Source organism: Triticum aestivum, chromosome 2B, assembly GCF_018294505.1.
Source record: "Triticum aestivum cultivar Chinese Spring chromosome 2B, IWGSC CS RefSeq v2.1, whole genome shotgun sequence".
Taxonomy (NCBI): domain Eukaryota; kingdom Viridiplantae; phylum Streptophyta; class Magnoliopsida; order Poales; family Poaceae; genus Triticum; species Triticum aestivum.
In genome coordinates this window covers 593579935-593604360 of record NC_057798.1, presented here as the reverse complement: position 1 = coordinate 593604360, position 24426 = coordinate 593579935, and positions in this window count along the sequence as shown.

Below are 24426 nucleotides of genomic sequence, written 5' to 3'. Positions count from 1 at the left end.
TTGTTGGGAATCGTTGCATGAAAAACAAAAAAAATTCTACGCACACGCAATGATCTATCCATGGAGATGCATAGCAACGAAGGGAGAGAGTGTATGTACGTACCCTCGTAAACCGTAAGCGAAAGCGTTTCACAACGCGGTTGATGTAGTCAAAAACTTTCTTCGCGATCCAACCGATCGAGTACCGAATGTACGACACCTCCGGGTTCAGCACACGTTCAGCTCGGTGACGTCCGCGCCTTCTTGATCCAACAAGACGGCGAGGTAGTGAATGAGTTCCGATAGCACGATGGCGTGGTGACGGTCATGGTGAAGTGATCCGCAGGGCTTCGCCTAAGCACTACGAAAATATGACCGAGGGTGTAAACGGTGAAGGGGGCGCCACACACGTCTAGCCAATTGTCTGTATGTGCTAGGCGCCCCTCCCATATATATCTAGGTGAGAGGGAGGGAGGAGCAACCAAGGGGGGCGCCCAAGTAGGAGGAATCCTACTTGGGGTCTCTCCCAAGGTGGCGCCCCCCTTTCCTTATTTGGAGCACAGGGAAAGGCAGGGGAGGGTGCACCCCCCCTTTCCTTTCTCCCATGAGAGGGAAAGGCAGGAGGGGCTAGCCCTCCCCTTTTTCCTTCCCTAAGGCCGGCCAACCAAGTGGAGAGGCGCACCAGCCCCCTACCGGGCTGGTTTGTCCCTCCCTTTCGACCATTAAGCCATAACTTGCCGGGCGGGGGGGGGGGGGGGGGGGGGGGGGGGGGGGGGGGTGCCCGGAACTCCTTCCGGTGACCCGATTCCTTCCCGGTACGTCCCGAAACACTTTTGGTGTCCAACCACCATCGCCCTATATATCGATCTTTACATCTCGACCATTTGGAGACTCCTCGTCATGTGCATGATCTCATCCAGGACTCCGAACAACATTCGATCACCAAATCATATAACTCATATAACATTATATCGTCAACAAACGTTAAGCGTGTGGACCCTACGGGTTCAAGAACTGTGTAGACATGACCGAGACACCTCTCCGGTCAACAACCAATAGTTGAACCTGGATGCCCATATTGGCTCCTACATATTCTATGAAGATCTTTATCGGTCGAACCGTAATGACAACATACGTAATTCCCTTTGTCCATCGGTATGTTACTTGCCTGATATTCGATCGTCGGTATCTTCATACTTAGTTCAATCTCATTACCGGCAAGTCTCTTTACTCATTCTATAATACATGACCTCGTAACTAACTCCTTGGTCATTTGCTTGCAAGCTTATGATGTGCATTACCGAGAGGGCCCAGAGATACCTCTCCGATACTCGGAGTGACAAATCCTAATCTCGATCTATGCCAACTCAACAAACACCTTCGGAGATACCTATAGAGCATCTTTATGATCACCCAATTATGTTGTGACGTTTGATAGCACCCAAGGTATTCCCCTGGTATCCAGCAGTTGCATAATCTCATAGTCAAAGTAATATGTATTTGACATGAAGAAAGCAATAGCAATAAACTGAACGATCATTACGCTAAGCTAACGGATGGGTCTTGACCATCACATCATTCTCCTAATGATGTGATCCCGTTATCAAATGACAACACATATCCATGGTTGGAAACTTTAACCATCTTTGATCAATGAGCTAGTCTAGTAGAGGCTTACTAGGGACACAGTATTTGTTTATGTATTCAAACATGTATTTAAGTTTCCGATCAGTACAATTCTAGCATGAATAATAAACCTTTATCATGAATAAGGAAATATAAAACAACAACTTTATTATTGCCTCTAGGGCATATTTCCTTCAGTCTCCCACTTGCACTAGAGTCAATAATCTAGTTCACATTGACATGTGCTTAACACCCACAGTTCACATCACCATGTGACTAACACCCAAAGAGTTTACTAGAGTCAACAATTGAGTTCACATCACCCTATGATTAATACCCAAAGAGTACTGAGGTGTCATCATGTTTTACTTGTGAGAGAGGCTTAGTCAACGGGTCTGTCACATTCAGATATGTATGTATGTTTGCAAATTTCTATGTCTACAATGCTCTGCATGGTGCTACTCTAGATAATTGCTCCCACTATCAATATGTATCCAGATTGAGACTCTGAGTCATCCGAATTGGTGTCAAAGCTTGCATTGGCGTAACCCCTTACGACGAGCTCTTTATCACCTCCATAACCGAGAAATATTTCCCTAGTCCTCTTAGGTAACTAACGATAAATTTTGACCGATGTCCAGTGATCTACTCGTGGATCACTATTGTACCCCCTTGCCGAACTCATGGTAAGGTACACAATAGGTCTGGTACACAACATGGTAGAGTTTATAGAACCTATGGTTGTGGCATAGGGAATGCCTTTTATTCTCTCTCTATCTTCTGCCGTGGTCAGGTTTTGAGTCTTACTCAACTTCATACTGTTGGGAAACGTAGCATGCAATTTCAAAAAGATTCCTACACTCACGCAAGATCTATCAAGGAGATGCATAGCAATGAGAGGGGGAGAGTATGTCCACGTACCCTTGTAGACCAAAAGCGGAAGCGTTTGTTAACGCGGTTGATGTAGTCGAACTTCTTCTCGTTCAGACCGATCAAGTACCGAATGTACGACACCTCCGAGTTCTACACATGTTTAGCTCGATAGCGTCCCTCAAACTCTTGATCCAACAAAGTGTCGAGGGAGGGTTTCGTCAGCACGACGGTGTGGTGACGGTGATGGTGAAGTGATCCGCGCAGGGCTTTGCCTAAGCACTATGTGAATATGACTAGAGGAGTAAATTGTGTGTGTGGGGGGGGGGGGGGCGCACACGGCTTGGAACAATTGATGTGTGTTGTAGCGCCCCCCACGTTATAAAGGAGGGAGGGGGAGGAGGCCGGCCCTAGGCACGCCCAAGTAGGAGGAATCCTACTTGGGCTCCTAGTTGGATTCGCCCCCCCCCCTTTCCTTTTACCAGAGGGGGAAAGCGGGAAAGAGAGAGAGGGGGGGAGAAGGAAAGGGGGGCACCGCCCCCTCCCCTAGTCCTTCCCTGTGGGGGGCACGCCACCCCTATGTGGGCTGGTGTGCCACCCCTATGTGACGTTTGATAGCACACAAGGTATTCCTCCGGTATCCGGGAGTTGCATAATCTCATAGTCGAAGGAATATGTATTTGCCATGAAGAAAGCAATAGCAATAAACTGAACGATCAATATGCTAAGCTAACGAATGGGTCTTGTCCATCACATCATTCTCCTAATGATGTAACCCCGTTTGTCGAATGACAACACATGTCTATGGTTAGGAAACTTAACCATCTTTGATTAATGAGCTAGTCTAGTAGAGGCTTACTAGGGACACAATGTTTTGTCTATATATTTCCACACATGCATCAAGTTTCCAGTTAATACAATTCTAGCATGAATAATAAACATTTATCACGATATAAGGAAATATAAAATAACAACTTTATTATTGCCTCTAGGGCATATTTCCTTCAGTCTCCTACTTGCACTAGAGTCAGTAATCTAGTTCACATCGCCATGTGATTTAACATCGATAGTTCACAACTTTATGTGATTAACACCCATAGTTCACATCGCCATGTGACTAACATCCAAAGTGTTTACAAGAGTCAATAATCTAGTTCACATCGCTATGTGATTAACACCCAAAGGGTACTAAGGTGTGATAATGTTTTGCTTGTGAGAGAGGTTTAGTCAACGGGTCTACCATATTCAGATCCGTATGTATTTCGCAAATTTCTATGTCTACAATGCTCTGCATGTAGCTACTCTAGCTAATTGCTCCCACTTTCAATACGTATCCAAATTGAGACCCAGAGTCATCTGGATCGGTGTAAAAGCTTGCATCGACGGAACTCTTTATGACGAACTCTTTAACACCTCCATAACCGAGAAATATTCCCTTAGTCCTCTAAGGATAATTTTGACCGCTATACAGTGATCTACTCTTGGATCACTATTGTACCCACTTGCTAAACTCATGGCAAGGTACACAATAGGTCTGGTACACAACGTAGCATACTTTATAGAACCTATGGCTGAGGCATAGGGAATGATTTTCATTCTCTTTCTATTTTCTGTCGTGGTCGGGTTATGAGTCTTACTCAACTTCACACCTTGCAACACAGACAATAACCCTTTCTTTGACTGTTCTATTTTGAACTTCTTCAAATTTTTGCCAAGGTCTATTGTGAAAGTCCTATTAAGTATATCGATCTATCCCTATAGATCTTGATGCCCAATATATAGGCAGCTTCACCGAGGTCTTTCATTGAAAAACTCTTATTCAAGTATCCTTTTATGCTATCTAGAAATTCTATATCATTTTCAATCAACAATATGTCATCCACATATAATATTAAAAATGCTACAGAGCTCCCATTCACTTTCTTGTAAATACAGGCTTCTCCAAAAGTCTGTATAAAGCCATATGCTTTGATCACCTCATCAAGGCGTATATTCCAACTCCGAGATGCTTGCACCAGTCCATAAATGGATCGCTGGAGCTTGCACACTTTGTTAGCACTTTTAGGATCGACAAAACATTCTGGTTGCATCATATTACATATACAACTCTTCTTTAAGGAATCCATTAAGGAATGCAGTTTTGACATCCATTTGCCAGATTTCATGATCATAAAATGCAACAATTGCTAACATGATTCGGACAAACTTAAGCATCGCTACGAGTGATAAAATCTCATCGTATTCAACACCTTGAACTTGTCAAAAAAAATTGCGACAAGTCAAGTTTTGTAGATAGTAACACTACCATCAGTGTTCATCTTCCTCTTGAAGATCCATTTATTATCAATGGCTTAACGATCATTGGGCAAGTCCAGCAGAGTCCATACTTTGTTCTCATACATGGATCCTATCTCAGATTTCATGGCCTAAGCCATTTACTGGAATCTAGGCTCATCATCGCTTATTCATAGTTCGTAGGTGCATCATGGTCTAGTAACATGACTTCCAGAACAGGATTACCATACCACTTAGGTGCGGAACATGCTCTGGTTGACCTACTAGGTTCGGTAGTTCCTTGATCTAAAGTTTCAGGATCATTATCATTAGCTTCCTCTCTAGTTGGTGTAGACATCACTGGAACTGATTTCTGCGATGAGCTATTTTCCAATTCGAGAGAAGGTACAATTACCTCATCAAGTTCTACTTTACTCCCACTCACTTCTTTTGAGAGAAACTCCTTCTATAGAAAGGATCCATTCTTAGCAACAAAGATCTTGCCTTCGGATCTGTGATAGAAGGTGTACCCAACAGTTTATTTTGGGTATCCTATGAAGACACACTTCTCTGATTTGGGTTCGAGCTTATCAGGCTGAAGCTTTTCACATAAGCATCGCAACCCCAAACTTCAAGAAACGACAGCTTAGGTATCTTGCCAAACCACAGTTCATACGGTGTCGTCTCAATGGATTTAGACGGTGCCCTATTTAACATGAATGCAGTTGTTGCTAATGCATAACCTCAAAACGATAGTGGTAAATCGGCAAGAGACATCATAGAACGCACCATATATAATAAAGTACAATTACAAAGTTTGGACACACCATTAGGCTGTGGTGTTCCAGGTGGCGTGAGTTGTGAAACAATTCCATATTGTTTTAAATGAAGGCCAAACTTGTAACTCAAATATTCGCCTCTGTGATCAGATCGTAGAAACTTTATTTTCTTGTTACGATGATTCTCCACTTCACTCTAAAATTCTTTGAACTTTGCAAATGTTTCATACTTGTGTTTCATTAAGTAGATATACCCATATCTTCTCAAATCATCTGTGAAGGTCAGAAAATAACGATACCCGCCGCGAGCCTCAATACTCATCGGACCGCATGCATCAGTATGTATTATTTGTCAGGGCTCGCTCCATTGTTCCGAAGAACGGAGTTTTAGTCATCTTGCCCATGAGGCATGGTTCGCTAGCATCAAATGATTCATAATCAAGAGATTCCAAAAGTCCATCAGCATGGAGTTTCTTCATGAGCTTTACACCAATATGACTTAAATGGCAGTGCCACAAGTATGTTGCACTATCATTATCAACTTTGCATCTTTTGGCATCAATATTATGAATATGTGTATCACTATGATCGAGATTCAATAAACCATTGACATTGGGAGTATGATCATAGAAGGTTTTTTTCATGTAAACAGAACAACAATTATTCTCCGAGTTAAATGAATAACCGTATTGCAATAAACATGATCCAATCATATTCATGCTGAACGCAAACACCAAATACCATTTATTTAGGTCCAACACTAATCCCGAAGGTAGAGGGAGTGTGCGATGGTGATCTTATCAACCTTGGAATCATTTCCAACACACATCGTCACCTCGCCCTCAACTAGTCTCTGTTCATTCTGCAACTCCTGTTTTGAGTTACTAATCTTAGCAACTGAACCGGTATCAAATACCCTATGGTTACTATGAACACTAGTAAAGTACATATCAATAACATGTATATCAAATATACCTTTGTTCACTATGCCATCCATCTTATCCACCAAGTATTTGGGGTAGTTCCGCTTCCAGTGACCATTCCCTTTGCAGTAGAAGCACTCAATTTCAGGTTTAGGTCTAGCTTTGGGCTTCTTCACGGGAGTGGCAACTTGCTTGCCATTTTTCTTGAAGTTCCCTTTCTTTCCCTTGCCATTTTCTTGAAACTAGTGGTCTTGTTAACCATCAACACTTGGTGCTCTTTCTTGATTTCTACCTTCATCGATTTCAGCATCGTGAAGAGCTCAGGAATCATTTTTGTCTTCCCTTGCATATTATAGTTCATCACGAAGTTCTAGTAGCTTGGTGATAGTGACTAGAGAATCTGTCAATCACTATCTTATCTGGAAGATTGACTCCCACTTGATTCAAGTGATTGTAGTACCCAGAAATTCTGAGCACATGCTCACTAGCTGAGCTATTCTCATCCATCTTTTAGGCAAAGTACTTGTCAGAGGTCTCATACCTCTCGACACGGGCATGAGTATGAAATACCAATTTCAACTCTTAGAACATCTCATATGCTCCGTGGCGTTCAAAACATTTTTGAAGTCCCGGTTCTAAGCCGTAAAGCATGGCACACTAAACTATCAAGTAGTCATCATATCGAGCTTGCAAAACGTTCATAACGTCTGCATCTGCTCCTGCAACAGGTTTGTCTCCTAGCGGTGCATCAAGGACATAATTCTTCTATACAGCAATAAGGATAATCCTCAGATCACAGACCCAATCCGCATCATTGCTACTATCATCTTTCAACTTATTTTTCTGTAGGAACATATCAAAAATAAACGTGGAGCTACATCGTGAGCTATTGATCTACTACATAATTTGTAAATACTATCAGGACTAAGTTCATGATAAACTAAGTTCAATTAATCAAATTACTAAAGAACTCTCACTTAGATTGGCATCCCTCAAGTCATCTAAATGATACGTGATCCAAATTAACTAAACCATGTCCGATAATCACGTGAGATGGAGTAGTCTTCAATGGTGAACATATCTATGTTGATCATATCTACTATATGATTCACGTTCGACCTTTCGGTCTCCAGTGTTGCGAGGCCATGTATGTACATGCTAGGCTCTTCAAGTTTAAGCTGAGTATTCCGCATATGCAAAATTGTCTTGCACCCGTTGTATGTGAACGTATAGCCTATCACACCCGATCATCACATGGTGTCTCAGCACGAAGAACTTTCGCAACAATGCATACTCAGGGAGAACACTTATACCTTGAAATTTTAGTGAGGGGTCATCTTATAATGCTACCGTCGTACTAAGCAAAATAAGATGCATAAAAGATAAACATTACATGCAATCAAAATATGTGACATGATATGGCCATCATCATCTTGTGCTTTTGATCTCCATCTCCAAAGCATCGTCATGATCTCCATCGTCACCGGCTCGACACCTTGATCTCCATCGTAGCGTCATGGTCGTCTCGCCAACTATTGCTTCTACAACTATCGCTGATGCATAGTGATAAAGTAAATAAATTCATGGCGTTTGCATTTCATAAAATAAAGCAACAACCATAAGGCTCCTGCCAGTTGTTGATAACTTACAAAACATGATCATCTCATACACCAACGTATATCACATCATGTCTTGACCATATCACATCACAACATGCCCTGCAAAAACAAGTTAGACGTCCTCTACTTTGTTGTTGCAAGTTTTACATGGCTGCTACGGGCTTCTAGCAAGAACCGTTCTTACCTACGCATCAAAACCACAATGGTGTTTCATCAAGTTTGTTGTTTTAACCTTCAACAAGGACCAGCCGCAGTCAAATTCGATTCAACTAAAGTTGGAGAAACAGACACTCGCCAGCCACCTTTATGCAAAACTAGTTGCATGTCTGCCGGTGGAACCGGTCTCATGAACGTGGCCATGTAAGGTTGGTCCGGGCCGCTTCTGTCAACAATACTGTCGAATCAAAATAAGATGTTGGTGGTAAGTAGTATGACTATCACCACCCACAACTCTTTATGTTCTACTCGTGCATATAATCTACACATAGACCTGGCTCGAATGCCACTATTGAGAAACGTAGCATGCAATTTCAAAAAAATTCCTACGCTCATGCAATATCTATCTAGGAGATGCATGGCAACGAGTGGGGGAGAGTGTGTCCACGTACCCTCATAGACTAAAAGAGGAAGTGTTTTTTAACGCGGTCGATGTAGTCGAAGTTCTTCTTGTTCCAACCAATCAAGTACCAAACGTATGACACCTCCGAGTTCTACACACGTTTAGCTCGATAATGTCCCTCAAACTCTTGATCCAGAAAAGTGTCGAGGGAGAGTTTCGTCAGCACAACGGCGTGGTGACGGTGATGGTGAAGTGATCCGTGCAGGGCTTTGCCTAAGCACTACGTGAATATGACCAGAGGAGTAAACTGTGGAGGGGGCGCCGCACATGGCTTGGAACAATTGATGTGTGTTGTAGGCGCCCCCCACGTATATAAAGGAGGGAGGGGGAGGAGGCCGGCCCTAGGCGCGCCCAAGTAGGAGGAATCCTACTTGGGCTCCTAGTTGGATTCGCCCCCCCCCCCCTTTCCTTTTACCGAAGGAGGAAAGGGGAAAAGAGAGGGGGGGGGGAGAAGGAAAGGGGGCGCCGCCCCCTCCCTTGGTCCAATTCGGACTCCTTCCCTATTTGGGGCGCGTCACCCCTATGTGGGCTGGTGTGCCTCCTTCCTATGGCCCATATGGCCTGCATCTTCACCCCCCCGGTATTTCGATATGTACTCGATATAATCCGAAACACTTCCGGTGTCCGAATACTATCATCCAGTATATCAATCTTTACCTCTCAACTATTTCGAGTCTCCTCGTCATGTCTGTGATCTCATACGGAACTCCGAACTACATTCGGTCACCAAATCACATAACTCATATAAATCGTCATCGAACCTTAAGCGCGCGGACCCTACGGGTTCGATAACTATGTAGACATGACCGAGACTCCTCTCCGGTCAATAACCAATAGCAGAACCTGGATGCTCATATTGTCTCCCACATATTCTACAAAGTTATTTTTTAGTCGAACTGTTATGACAACATATGTTATTCCCTTTGTCATCGGTATGTTACTTGCCCGAGATTCGATCGTTGGTATCTTCATACCTAGTTCAATCTCGTTACCGGCAAGTCTCTTTACTCATTCCATAATGCATCATCGCACAACTAACTCATTAGTCACATTTCTTGTAAGGCTTCTTATGATGTGCATTACCGAGAGGGCCCAGAGATACCTCTTTGATACTCGGAGTGGCAAATCCTAATCTCGATCTATGCCAACCAAAGAAACACCTTCGGAGATACCTGTAGAGCATCTTTATGATCACCCAGTTACATTGTGACGTTTGATGGCACACAAGGTATTCCTCCGGTATCCGAGAGTTGCATAATCTCATAGTCGAAGGAATATGTATTTGACATGAAGAAAGCAATAGCAATAAACTGAACGATCAATATGCTAAGCTAACAGATGGGTCTTGTCCATCACATCATTCTCCTAATGATGTGATCCCATTCATCAAATGACAACACATGTCTATGGTTAGGAAACTTAACCATCTTTGATTGACGAGCTAGTCTAGTAGAGGCTTACTAGGGACACAGTGTTTTGTCTATGTATCCACACATATATCAAGTTTCTAGTTAATACAATTCTAGCATGATTAATAAACATTTATCATGATATAAGGAAATATAAAATAACAACTTTATTATTGCCTCTCGGGCATATTTCCTTCACATACCTTGCAATGTAGGCAAGAACCCTTTCTTTGACTAATCCATTTTGAACTTCGTCAAAACTTTGTCAAGATATGTGCTTTGTGAAAGTCCTGTTAAGCGTCTCAATCTATCTCTTTAGATCTTGATGCACAATAGATAATTAGCTTTACTGAGGTCTTTTATTGAAAAATTCTTATTCAAGTACCCTTTTATGCTATCCAGAATTTCTATATCATTTCCAATCAACAATATGTCATCCACATATAATATCAGAAATGCTAAAGAGCTCCCACTCACTTTCTTGTAAATACAGGCTTCACCATAAGTCTATATAAAACCATATGCTTTGATCACCTCATCAAAGCGTATATTCCAACTCCGAGATGCTTGCACCAGTCCATAGATGGATCGCTGGAGTTTGCACAGTTTGGTAGCACCTTTAGGATCGACAAAACCTTCTGGTTGCATCATATACAACTCTTCTTTAAGAAATCCATTAAGGATTGCAGTTTTGACATCCATTTGCTAGATTTCATAAAATGCGCCAATTGCTAACATGATTCGGATAGAGTTAAGCATCGATACGGGTGAGAACGTCTCATCATATTCAACCCATTGAACTTGTGGAAAACCTTTTGCGACAAGTCAAGCTTTGTAGACAGTAACATTAGCACCAACATTCGTCTTCTTCTTGAAGATCCATTTATTCTCTATGACTTGCCGATCATCGAGCAAGTCCACCAAAGTCCACACTTTGTTCTCATGCATGGATCCTATCTCAGATTTCATGGCTTCAAGCCACATGTCAGAATCTGGGCTCATCATAGCTTCTTCATAGTTCATAGGTTCGCCTAGGTCTAGTAACATGACTTCCAGAATAGGATTACTGTACCACTCTGGTGCGGATCGTGCTCTGGTTGACCTACGGAGTTCAGTAGTAACTTGATCCGAAGTTTCATGACCATCATCATTAGCTTCCTCTCTAGTTGGTGTAGGCATCACAGAAATGGTTTTCTGTGATGAGCTACTTTCCAATTCGAGAGAATGTACAATTACCTCATCAAGTTATACTTTTGTCCCACTCACTTCTTTTGAGAGAAACTCCTTCTCTTGAAAGGATCCATTCTTAGCAACAAAGATCTTGCCTTCGGATCTGTGGTAGAAGGTGTACCCAATTGTTTCTTTAGGGTATCCTATGTAGACACACTTCCCCGATTTGGGTTCGAGCTTATCAGGCTAAAGCCTTTTGACTTAAGTGTCATAACCCCAAACTTTAAGAAACGACGGCTTAGCTTTCTTGCCAAACCATAGTTCATACGGTGTCGTCTCAACAGATTTAGATGGTGCCCTATTTAACATGAATGCAGTTGTCGCTAATGCATAACCCCAAAACAATAGTGGTAAATCGGCAAGAGACATCATAGAACGCACCATATATAATAAAGTACAATTACAAAGTTTGGACACACCATTAGGCTGTGGTGTTCCAGGTGGCGTGAGTTGTGAAACAATTCCATATTGTTTTAAATGAAGGCCAAACTCGTAACTCAAATATTCGCCTCTGTGATCAGATCGTAGAAACTTTATTTTCTTGTTACGATGATTCTCCACTTCACTCTGAAATTCTTTGAACTTTGCAAATGTTTCATACTTGTTTTTCATTAAGTAGGTATACCTATACCTGCTCAAATCATCCGTGAAGGTCAGAAAATAACGATACCCGCCGCGTGCTTCAACACTCATTGGACCGCATACATCGTTATGTATTATTTCGAATAAGTAAATAGCTCGCTCCATTGTTCCGGAGAACAGAGCTTTAGTCATCTTGCCCATGAGGCATGGTTCACAAGTATCAAATGATTCATAATCAAGTGACACCAAAAGTCCATCTACATGGAGTTTCTTCATGAGCTTTACACCAATATGACCTAAAGGGCAGTGCCACAAGCATGTTGCACTATCATTATCGACTTTGCATCTTTTGGCATCAATATTATGAATATGTTTATCACTACGATCGAGATTCAGTAAACCATTCACATTGGGTGTATGACCATAGAAGGTTTTAATCATGTAAATAGAACAACAATTATTCTCTAACTTAAATGAATAATCGTAATGCAATAAACATGATCTAATCATATTCATGCTCAACGCAGACACCAAAAACATTTATTTAGGTTCAACACTAATCCCGAAGGTAGAGGGAGTGTGCGATGGTGATCGTAACAACCTTGGAATCACTTCCAACACACATTGTCACCTCGCCCTTAACTAGTCTCTGTTTATTCTGCAACTCCTGTTTCGAGTTACTAATCTTAGCAACAGAACCGGTATCAAATACCCAAGGGCTACTACGAACACTAGTAAGGTACACATCAATAACATGTATATCAAATATACCTTTGTTTACTTTGCCATCCTTCTTATCTGCTAAGTATTTGGGGTACTTCCGCTTCCAGTGACCATCTCCATTGCAGTAGAGGCACTCAGTTTCAGGCTTGCGTCTAGCTTTGGGATTCTTCATGGGAGTGGCAACTTGCTTCCATTCTTCTTGAAGTTCCCTTTCTTTCCCTTTGCCCTTTTTCTTGAAACTAGTGGTTTTGTTAACCATCAACACTTGATGCTCTTTCTTGATTTCTACCTTCACCGATTTCAGCATCGGAAAGAGCTCGGGAATCGTTTTCGTCATCCCTTGCATATTATAGTTCATCACGAAGTTCTAATAGCTTGGTGATAGTGAGTAGAGACCTCTGTCAATCACTATATTATCTGGAAGATTAACTCCCACTTGATTCAAGCGATTGTAGTACCCGAACATTCTGAGCACATGCTCACTGGTTGAGCTATTCTCCTCCATCTTTTAGGAAAAGTATTTATCAGAGGTCTCATACCTACCGACATGGGCGTGAGTCTGAAATACCAATTTTAGCGCTTGGAACATCTCATATGCTCTGTGGTGTTGAAAACATTTTTGAAGCCCCTGTTCTAAGCCGTAAAGCATGGCACACTAAACTATTAAGTGGTCATCATATCGAGTTTGCCAAACGTTCATAATGTGTGGATCTGCTCCTGCAACAGGTCTGTCACCTAGCGGTGCATCAAGGACATAATTCTTCTATGCAGGAATGAGGATAATCCTCATATCACGGACCCAGTCCACATTATTGCTACTAGCATATTTCAACTTAGTTTATTCTAGGAACATATCAAAAATGGGAAACTACAATGCGAGCTATTAATCTACAACATAATTTGCAAAAACTATCAGGACTAAGTTCATGATAAATTTAAGTTCAATTAATCAAATTACTAATGAACTCCCACTTAAATAAATGTGACGCCCCCGATTCAATTGTACACTAATCATGCATGCAAATGTGTACGATCAAGATCAGGGACTCACGGGAAGATATCACAACACAACTCTAAAACATAAATAAGTCATACAAGCATCATAATACAAGCCAGGGGCCTCGAGGGCTCGAATACAAGTGCTCGATCATACACGAGTCAGCGGAAGCAACAATATCTGAGTACAGACATAAGTTAAACAAGTTTGCCTTAAGAAGGCTAGCACAACTGGGATACGGATCGAAAGAGGCGCAGGCCTCCTGCCTGGGATCCTCCTAAACTACTCATGGTCGTCGTCAGCGGGCTGCACATAGTAGTAGGCACCTCCGGTGTAGGAGGGGTCGTTGTCGACGGTGGCGTCTGGCTCCTGGGCTCCAACGTCTGGTTGCGACAACCAGGAAGAAAGGAAAGGGGGGAAAAAGGGGGGAGAAAGCAACCGTGAGTACTCATCCAAAGTACTCGCAAGCAAGGAGCTACACTACATATGCATGGGTATATGTGTAAAGGGCCATATCAGTGGACTGAACTGCAGAATGCCAGAATAAGAGGGGGATAGCTAATCCTGTCGAAGACTACGCTTCTGGCAGCCTCCGTCTTGCAGCATATAGAAGAGAGTAGATTGAAGTCCTCCAAGTAGCATCTCCAAGTAGCATCTCCAATAGCATCGCATAGCATAATCCTACCCGGCGATCCTCCCCTCGTCGCCCTGTGGAAAAGCGATCACCGGGTTGTCTGTGGAACTTGGAAGGGTGTGTTTTATTAAGTATCCGGTTCTAGTTGTCATAAGGTCAAGGTACAACTCCAAGTCGTCCTGTTACCGAAGATCACGGCTATTCGAATAGATTAACTTCCCTGCAGGGGTGCACCAACTTACCCAACACGCTTGATCCCATTTGGCCGGACACACTTTCCTGGGTCATGCCCGGCCTCGGAAGATCAACACGTCGCAGCCCCACCTAGGCAAAACAGAGAGGCCAGCACGCCGGTCTAAACCTAAGCGCACAGGGGTCTGGGCCCATCGCCCATAGCACACCTGCACGTTGCGAGGGCGGCCGGAAGCAGACCTAGCCTAGCAGGCGTTCCAGTCCAATCCGGCGCGCGCCGCTCCGTCGCTGACGTCTGAAGTGCTTCGGCTGATACCACGACGCCGGGATACCCATAACTACTCCCACGTAGATGGTTAGTGCGTATAGGCTCGTAGCCAACTCAGATCAAATACCAAGATCTCGTTAAGCGTGTTAAATATCCGCGAACGCCGAACAGGGCCAGGCCCACCTCTCTCCTAGGCGGTCTCAACCTGCCCTGTCGCTCCGCCACAAAGATCCACACAGAGGGCCGTCGGGACAAAGGTCCTTTCAGCCCCCAATCCGTGAATCACTCGCGGGTACTCTTCGAGCTGACCCGACTTTAGTCACCATCTGTATAGTATGTATGTATGTATAGTATATACCCGTGATCACCTCCCGAGTGATCACGGCCCAATAGTATAGCAAGGCAGACCGACAAGAATGTAGGGCCAATAATGATAAACTAGCATCCTATACTAAGTATTTAGGATTGCAGGTAAGGTATCAACAGATGTAGCAACAATGTCAGGCTATGCATCAGAATAGGATTAACGGAAAGCAGTAACATGCTACACTACTCTAATGCAAGCAGTATAGAGAAGAGTAGGCGATATCTGGTGATCAAGGGGGGGGGCTTGCCTGGTTGCTCTGGCAAGAGAGAGGGGTCGTCAACACCGTAGTCGTACTGGGTAGCAGCGGCGTCGGTCTCGGTGTCTAGCGGAAGAAGAGGGGGAAGAAACAATAAATATAGAGCAAGCATAGCATCACAAAGCGTAACATGGCAATGTGCTGTGCTGAGTGTGACCTAATGCATGGCTACACGATATAGGTGAAGGGGGGATTCAACCGGGAATGTTTTCCCGGTTCCGGACATGTGTTAGACAAATGACCGGAGGGGGAATGTCCCATGTTCAGCATGCTAGGGGCATGTGACAGATGAACGGACCGCGTATTCAGATTCGTTGGATTTTTCTGAGCAACTTTCATGTAGAAAACATTTTCATCTGAGTTATGGATTATTTTAAATGATTTTTTGAAGTTTAAAACATTTTCCTAAAATTCCTGGAATTAATAATAATTCGAAAATAAAAGATTAAAAGCTATGGGTACACAGGAAAAGTATCCAGAATGTTGCTTATCTGGCTGACAGGTGGGGTCATTGACTGAGTTGACCCGGTCAAAAGTTGACTGGTCAAAAGGGGAATAGTATTTGGGTCCCACTTGTCATTGTCTCTAGCTTTATTAGATTAACCAAATTTTGTTTAAATTACAGTGGGGCCCTTCTGTCATGGAGTCATTAACTTAACAGAGATTAGTTAACTGAAATTAATTGTTTTTTTAACTAGCATTTAGCGGTTAGTTAAACCGGTCGGGCCCACGCGTCAGTGGGTCAACCCACTGGCTAAACGTGTGTGCGCGCGTGCCCGCCGGCGAGCACAGAAAACGGCGGCGGGGTTCGGGACTCGCCGTCCGGTGTGGCCAAACCGCACGCGGTTGGCCGCGTCGAACATGGGGTCGAGCCGCGTCCAGGGGCGATGAAGGGAGGCGCGGGGGTGGCCGAGCGCGTCGAGGACGACAACGCCCAGCGGCAGTTGTAGGCGGCGCTCGGTACCGCAGTCCTGTGGGACGCAGAGGCGAGCGTGCGCGGGGCTGTGCGAGTGGTGTGGCCGGGTCGCGTAGCACGAGCGGCGACCACGGGGAAGTACGGGAGCAGAGAGGGGGAAGGAGAGGGGAGGCGCAGCCGGCGCGGCGGCTCACCGCGAAGCTGTAGGGAGGGGCAGTGGGCTCGAGGCGGCTTGGGGTGGTCCGGCGAGGGAGAGGACGAGGCGGACGACGGCGACGGGGGCGAGGCAGTCCGGCGACGGCACGGTCGCGGATGAGGCGGCGTCAGCGCGGTCGGCGACATCGGAGCCGCATCCCCCCTGATCCAGACGGGATCGAGCAGAGGAGGGGGGGTCCGACGATGGGGCGGCAGGTGATGGAGGCAGCGGGGCGGGGTGGCTTCAGCGAGGCCCAGGCGCTCCGGGCGGCGAGCGCGTCGGGGTCGATGGGGTCGGGGCGCCGTTGGAGAAGCAGGCCGGTGGGGGAGCGCTCCGGCATCCAACGGCGAGGCGGCGTCGGGCGGCGGCGAGCGCTGGGCGTCGGGGTCGACGGGATCGGGGCCGATCCCGATCCAGATCGGTGGGGGGAGAAGGGGATCGAGGGGGGAGTGGAGTTCGTGCGGGAGCAGTGGGGGTGGACCGGGCTAGGGTTCGGTCGCTCGGGGAGATAAGGGGGAATGGGGTGGGCCTCCTGGTGGCCTCGATGCCCAGTTGGGCCGAATGGCCCAGGGGGAGGGGGGCTTTGCTTTTTTTCTTTCTTTGGTTTCTATTTTCCCTTTTTCTGTTTTATTTATTTAGCTACTGTTATGTACTTAGTGTAGGTACTAAACGATTTTAGTTAAAGTTGAAACTCCTCACATAATTACCTACTGATATTTTGGGCATTGTCCGAAAGGTTTGGTGGGTTATTTGGAATTGTTTGAAAATAAGTTCACATTTTAAAAGGCATAAAAGGTGTTGTATGACCACTTTAATTATTTCCAGGGGAGATTTAAAAATCCATTTAATGTTAGATCCTCCAGGTTAATTACCTAGTGAATATTCGCAAACGACCGAACATTTTTGTTTTACCGGTTGAAGAAATAATAATTTGACTTTATTTTAACTTTGAATTTGTTGGGTTTGGATCAAAGTGAGGTTTAGCAAATTAACTGCGATGACATGGCAACATTAGGAGGGGATTACTGTAGCTTAAATACCCGGGCGTCACAAATCTCCTCCACTACAAGAAATCTCGTCCCGAGATTTAAGAGGTAGTGAAAGGGGGGAAGGTTTGGTTACGAATCTAGCGGGTCTTCTCATTCTGGCTTGCTCTTTCGAAGAGGTTGATCCCTTTCGTTGTTGTCTTCATTTCTCTGCTTCAAGTCATCATGATCAAGTCGTCATCCTTTCTTTGAAATCTCTAACGTACTTACGAATAGGTAAGGGGCAGCTCGGCTACGACAGAATGCTTATGAGGAAAAACAATTTGGGGTTAACCCATGAATGAGCACAAGATTATCTCTCGAGTTGAACATATAAAAATACATCGAGAGTAAGGTACGAAGGTACAATAAGAGGTTCCCAGCGGATAGATAGTTGCTCGAAGCCTGAACCAGAGTGAGAAAGGGGTTCAGAGGTAAGTATTGCATCTGATACCAGAACAGATTGCTAGGCATGTAGCCCGTGAATTACATGCGAAGTCAAGCTCGAGGAATAACTTTGACAACAGGGTGTGTACAGGAGAGTCAGGTTTCGATCCTGTGGAACTTGTGGGTTATGGGCCCACCATGTGGGTTGAAAGTAGGAAGGGTGGTGACATCTTGCACGGTCATGATAGCAAGGCATGTTAGAGGGTAGCCGGTCAGTTATGTTGACTGCATCGTTGGTACCAAGGGCGACGGACGAAGAGAACTATTTTCCTGCTCGTTGAACGAGGCGGACCAATAGGCAAAGTTCTCATCCATCGGTGGTTACCGGAATGCTATCGACAAATGCAACAGGGTCTTACTGACATGGTTGTACACCAAGGTGTTTACTAAAGCAGAAGAACGTTACTGCTTAGATCATATGGATCACAAGGAAGGTTAAACAAATAAATGGAAAGGAAAATGTGTTTAAACACATATTTCAGGGGTATATCCTTCCCAAGGACAAGTAGAGCATGATATCCATGAGATGATATAATGTAGAGAACCCTTTAGGTAAGGGGAGAGAAATTTTATGACATTACCCATGCAACGGTGTTTGGATAATTGAGCAAGAAACATTTAGCATTGGGCTTCAAATGTTCTTGTTGAAAATCAGAGTACCATAGACATGCTTCGAGATAGCATTGACATGGTCATCAGGTGAAGATCAAACTTTGGAAACACAAAGGATCCATCGGAAACAACTTATAGGAAAGTCCTACAATTTCCTCATGGAAGAATGGATAGCCTTGCTGAAAAGGATTCTATAACAATAGGGCCTCGAGCCAGGTGTGCTAGGCATGACATCACCTTACCGGGTCATATAAAGACCAATGTTATAACTCTTGAAATATGTTCCAACTATCATATCTGACCGAGATTCAGATTTGATTGGTGTCAGGACACCTCAGACTCAGGATGCCTGACATGAAAAAGGTGCGACACAATTTGACGCGACGGCGTTGCAAGATACTCGAGGAATGAACTATGGAAGCAAGTTTCGAATCATGAGTTCATCATTAAACCAAGGAGAGGATGAGGGGGTGGCTGATGAACTCAGCGACAATCCATCGAGAGTCCCAAAAGATGTATTTCCAAAATTAGGTGAACAAGGAGATAACAACTGTCAGATCAAAAGATTTAATGATATATGCTCAAGGAAACCATACACATTGAAGCGTTGATTGAAAGGTGCACCGGAAATATGGGCTGGGATGCACGACTAATACCAGAATGGTGATTCAGCAACCAACACACCAAGTTGGATTTATTGTCCATTAACTCCGAAGCAATAAGGTTGCTAAGAATACTGTAGTCTCACAGCAGAGTTCATTTACTGGTATTTCGGTTAGAAGCAACACGAGGACCAAAAAGAAGGGTGATGGCGAGAGGGCATCACAATACCCAGAATTCTTAAGAGGTGGAGTAATCCTTGCAACATCCTTGACATAAGGGACAGTAATACTTCAAGGTAGAACATAACACAAACTGAATCGCAAGTTGCATCCTTAACAAGAACAAGTTTGTGATGAAAGGAAGGTAAATATGTTGTCGATGGTAACTCAAATTACCAAGGGACGAGGATGGCACTTACCATCATGAATTCAATTGATGCCCAGGAAGGATTCAAAATGTTGATGATGATCCCGGCAACTGTGTCGAGAGGTTTCAAGAAGGTGTAACCGCTCGGCGATGACATCAAGTCAAAGGAATGTCGAAGCGAAAGGTTATTGGAACCATGAGTACGACACAAACTCAAAATCAAGCTTGTTGTTCAAGGCGAAATGCTATGACGAGGAAAATCGATGTAAGCTTAGCTCATCGTCGAAAGTGGTGCTCCGGGAATAAGGACCATGTAGCATAGTTAAAAAGTTGCACGATAAGGATATAGCCGATCAGGCTAGGAATGGCTTGATCGGGTACAAACTCGTACTTAAAGAAGATTACTAAGAGTAGTTGAACCGTAGTGCGGACTCGGTTCAGTTATTGGTGTCTTTGAGTGTTTCATAACTCAAAGTCCATGAAAAATTGTAATCAGTGAGAATGTAGTACTTGATGAAGAACTCATAAGAAGTTATGCAGTTCCAAGATAATCTCGAGATACCAGGGGGGTATTACTCGACGACAGTCCAAAGTAGAGCTTGGACTGGGGTATTGCTCTATAGAAGGTAAGTGCTTAAACATGCACGAGAAATGGTATTTAAAGGAGATCATGGTCGAAACCACGATTGCAAAGGATCAATTCACAGATACCAGATGATATTTGTTAAGGAAATGGTTATTATTTCAAGAAGCTTCCATGATAGGATCTACATCGTGCCCATGGGCATGAACACAAAGTTCATGGTCGACTCCCACTTCGTCAATGCATAACCTTCCATTCACCTCTCGTATTTCAAAAATAACATTAGTTCTTGAAAGTTTTACCTGGTGCAATACCAGATAAGTATGACTCGTGAAAACTTTCGAGTCCACACATATTAAGGAAGGCATAGGTTCAACCCGTCAGGGTATCGTGGAAGCATATACCACAAGCTTCAATAGTAAATACCACCAGCTCGAAAGCAGAGCATGGTTGGCCAAGCAGATGATACAATTTACCAAAGGGACTATGTATCAGGGGAAGAACTCACAAGGTGATTGAATATGAAGGACACTGTCGGATAACAATCCAACAATGGATCGAGTGATCCACAACGGAGTTGATGTGAGTATCGATACTCCATCAGAGGAAGAAAGAATGCACGAGCATCATATTATAGAACATCAGAATAATTTGATGCTTAGATAACAAAGGAATTATGATTTCCAAATCAAAGGATCAGAAGCAGACGCTCTGATCAAGGATGGATAAGTTGTATAGACCAGAGGCACAATTGACGCCAAATAGTTTGGTCGAGAACCAGCTCATTTTCAAAATTGACATCTGAGCCAGAAAGATAATTTAGAAGGGTTGATAGATGATTGTGTGCGTTCGCACACATGTTGAATCAATAGGATCAAAATGACGGTGTCAAAAGATACTAGTGAATATTGCTAGCGACATGGGAGCATCCATAATGTAAGCATACAAGTATTTGCAGAGCAGTAGTTTGAAGAGGATGCTCCGAAGGTCAAATAGTATTTCAGAGTATCTTATGAAGCATACGAACAACTGGGGATGAACAGATACTCAATAAGTGCGAGGAATTTTCAATAGGGGTATTCATGTGGTAAAGAACTGCAAGTCAGTGAGCTCAAAGGATTATCGAAACAACGACGAGTATTTCGGGGTATCTGGCAATAACAAGACCAACTAGGGATGAATGTAAGAATAACAACTGCAAGTATTTATCCATAAGGGTTGACGGTGGAAGGGGAATTGCAAACGCGATTGGCTCAAGGTCTCAAGAGAATATCGGGAGGTATCTTCAGAATCCTTCGGTGCACCAAGTAATCATCTGGACTGAAGAGGCTCTCCGGGAGAAAGTATTATCGAGAACCTAGAGTCAGAGTTAGTAAAATCATTTAACCTGAATGGAAGAGAGATCAGAGTCCTAGAGTATAGGTCGAGGAATAAAAGATCCTAATACCACCCAATGGCGACGTGGGCCCGTAAGGCACACAACCAAGTTAGTAAAAAGTTTTGCAATGACTAGACTCAACTTCGTCCAAGGAGTTGAAAAGGGGGATTCCTACAGGCAGTCGGCTTTGATACCAACTTGTGACGCCCCCGATTCAATCGTACACTAATCATGCACGCAAATGTGTACGATCAAGATCAGGGACTCACAGGAAGATATCACAACACAACTCTACAAATAAAATAAGTCATACAAGCATCATAATACAAGCCAGGGGCCTCGAGGGCTCGAATAGAAGTGCTCGATCATAGACGAGTCAGCGGAAGCAACAATATCTGAGTACAGACATAAGTTAAACAAGTTTGCCTTAAGAAGGCTAGCACAAACTGGGATACAGATCGAAAGAGGCGCAGGCCTCCTGCCTGGGATCCTCCTAACTACTCCTGGTCGTCGTCAGCGGGCTGCACGTAGTAGTAGGCACCTCCGGTGTAGGAGGGGTCGTCATCGACGGTGGCGTCTGGCTCCTGGGCTCCAACGTCTGGTTGCGACAACCAGGAAGAAAGGAAAGGGGGAAAAAGGGGGGAGAAAGCAACCGTGAGTACTCATCCAAAGTACTCGCAAGCAAGGAGCTACACTACATATGCATGGGTATATGTGTAAAGGGCCATATCAGTGGACTGAACTGCAGAATGCCAGAATAAGAGGGGGATAGCTAATCCTGTTGAAGACTACGCTTCTGGCAGCCTCCGTCTTGCAGCATATAGAAGAGAGTAGATTGAAGTCCTCCAAGTAGCATCTCCAAGTAGCATCTCCAGTAGCATCGCATAGCATAATCCTACCCGGCGATCCTCCCCTCGTCGCCCTGTGGAAAAGCGATCACCGGGTTGTCTGTGGAACTTGGAAGGGTGTGTTTTATTAAGTATCCGGTTCTAGTTGTCATAAGGTCAAGGTACAACTCCAAGTCGTCCTGTTACCGAAGATCACGGCTATTCGAATAGATTAACTTCCCTGCAGGGGTGCACCATCTTACCCAACACGCTTGATCCCATTTGGCCGGACACACTTTCCTGGGTCATACCCAGCCTCGGAAGATCAACACGTCGCAGCCCCACCTAGGCAAAACAGAGAGGCCAGCACGCCGGTCTAAACCTAAGCGCGCAGGGGTCTGGGCCCATCGCCCATAGCACACCTGCACGTTGCGAGGGCGGCCGGAAGCAGACCTAGCCTAGCAGGCGTTCCAGTCCAATCCGGCGCGCGCCGCTCCGTCGCTGACATCTGAAGTGCTTCGGCTGATACCACGACACCGGGATACCCATAACTACTCCCACGTAGATGGTTAGTGCGTATAGGCTCGTAGCCAACTCAGATCAAATACCAAGATCTCGTTAAGCGTGGAACGCCGAACAGGGCCAGGCCCACCTCTCTCCTAGGCGGTCTCAACCTGCCCTGTCGCTCCGCCACAAAGATCCACACAGAGGGCCGTCGGAACAAAGGTCCTTTCAGCCCCCAATCCGTGAATCACTCGCGGGTACTCTTCGAGCTGACCCGACTTTAGTCACCATCTGTATAGTATGTATGTATGTATAGTATATACCCGTGATCACCTCCCGAGTGATCACGGCCCAATAGTATAGCAAGGCAGACCGACAAGAATGTAGGGCCAATAATGATAAACTAGCATCCTATACTAAGTATTTAGGATTGCAGGTAAGGTATCAACAGATGTAGCAACAATGTCAGGCTATGCATCAGAATAGGATTAACGGAAAGCAGTAACATGCTACACTACTCTAATGCAAGCAGTATAGAGAAGAGTAGGCGATATCTGGTGATCAAGGGGGGGGGCTTGCCTGGTTGCTCTGGCAAGAGAGAGGGGTCGTCAACACCGTAGTCGTACTGGGTAGCAGCGGCGTCGGTCTCGGTGTCTAGCGGAAGAAGAGGGGGAAGAAACAATAAATATAGAGCAAGCATAGCATCACAAAGCGTAACATGGCAATGTGCTGTGCTGAGTGTGACCTAATGCATGGCTACACGATATAGGTGAAGGGGGGATTCAACCGGGAATGTTTTCCCGGTTCCGGACATGTGTTAGACAAATGACCGGAGGGGGAATGTCCCATGTTCAGCATGCTAGGGGCATGTGACAGATGAACGGACCGCGTATTCAGATTCGTTGGATTTTTCTGAGCAACTTTCATGTAGAAAACATTTTCATCTGAGTTATGGATTATTTTAAATGATTTTTTGAAGTTTAAAACATTTTCCTAAAATTCCTGGAATTAATAATAATTCGAAAATAAAAGATTAAAAGCTATGGGTACACAGGAAAAGTATCCAGAATGTTGCTTATCTGGCTGACAGGTGGGGTCATTGACTGAGTTGACCCGGTCAAAAGTTGACTGGTCAAAAGGGGAATAGTATTTGGGTCCCACTTGTCATTGTCTCTAGCTTTATTAGATTAACCAAATTTTGTTTAAATTACAGTGGGGCCCTTCTGTCATGGAGTCATTAACTTAACAGAGATTAGTTAACTGAAATTAATTGTTTTTTAACTAGCATTTAGCGGTTAGTTAAACCGGTCGGGCCCACGCGTCAGTGGGTCAACCCACTGGCTAAACGTGTGTGCGCGCGTGCCCGCCGGCGAGCACAGAAAACGGCGGCGGGGTTCGGGACTCGCCGTCCGGTGTGGCCAAACCGCACGCGGTTGGCCGCGTCGAACATGGGGTCGAGCCGCGTCCAGGGGCGATGAAGGGAGGCGCGGGGGTGGCCGAGCGCGTCGAGGACGACAACGCCCAGCGGCAGTTGTAGGCGGCGCTCGGTACCGCAGTCCTGTGGGACGCAGAGGCGAGCGTGCGCGGGGCTGTGCGAGTGGTGTGGCCGGGTCGCGTAGCAC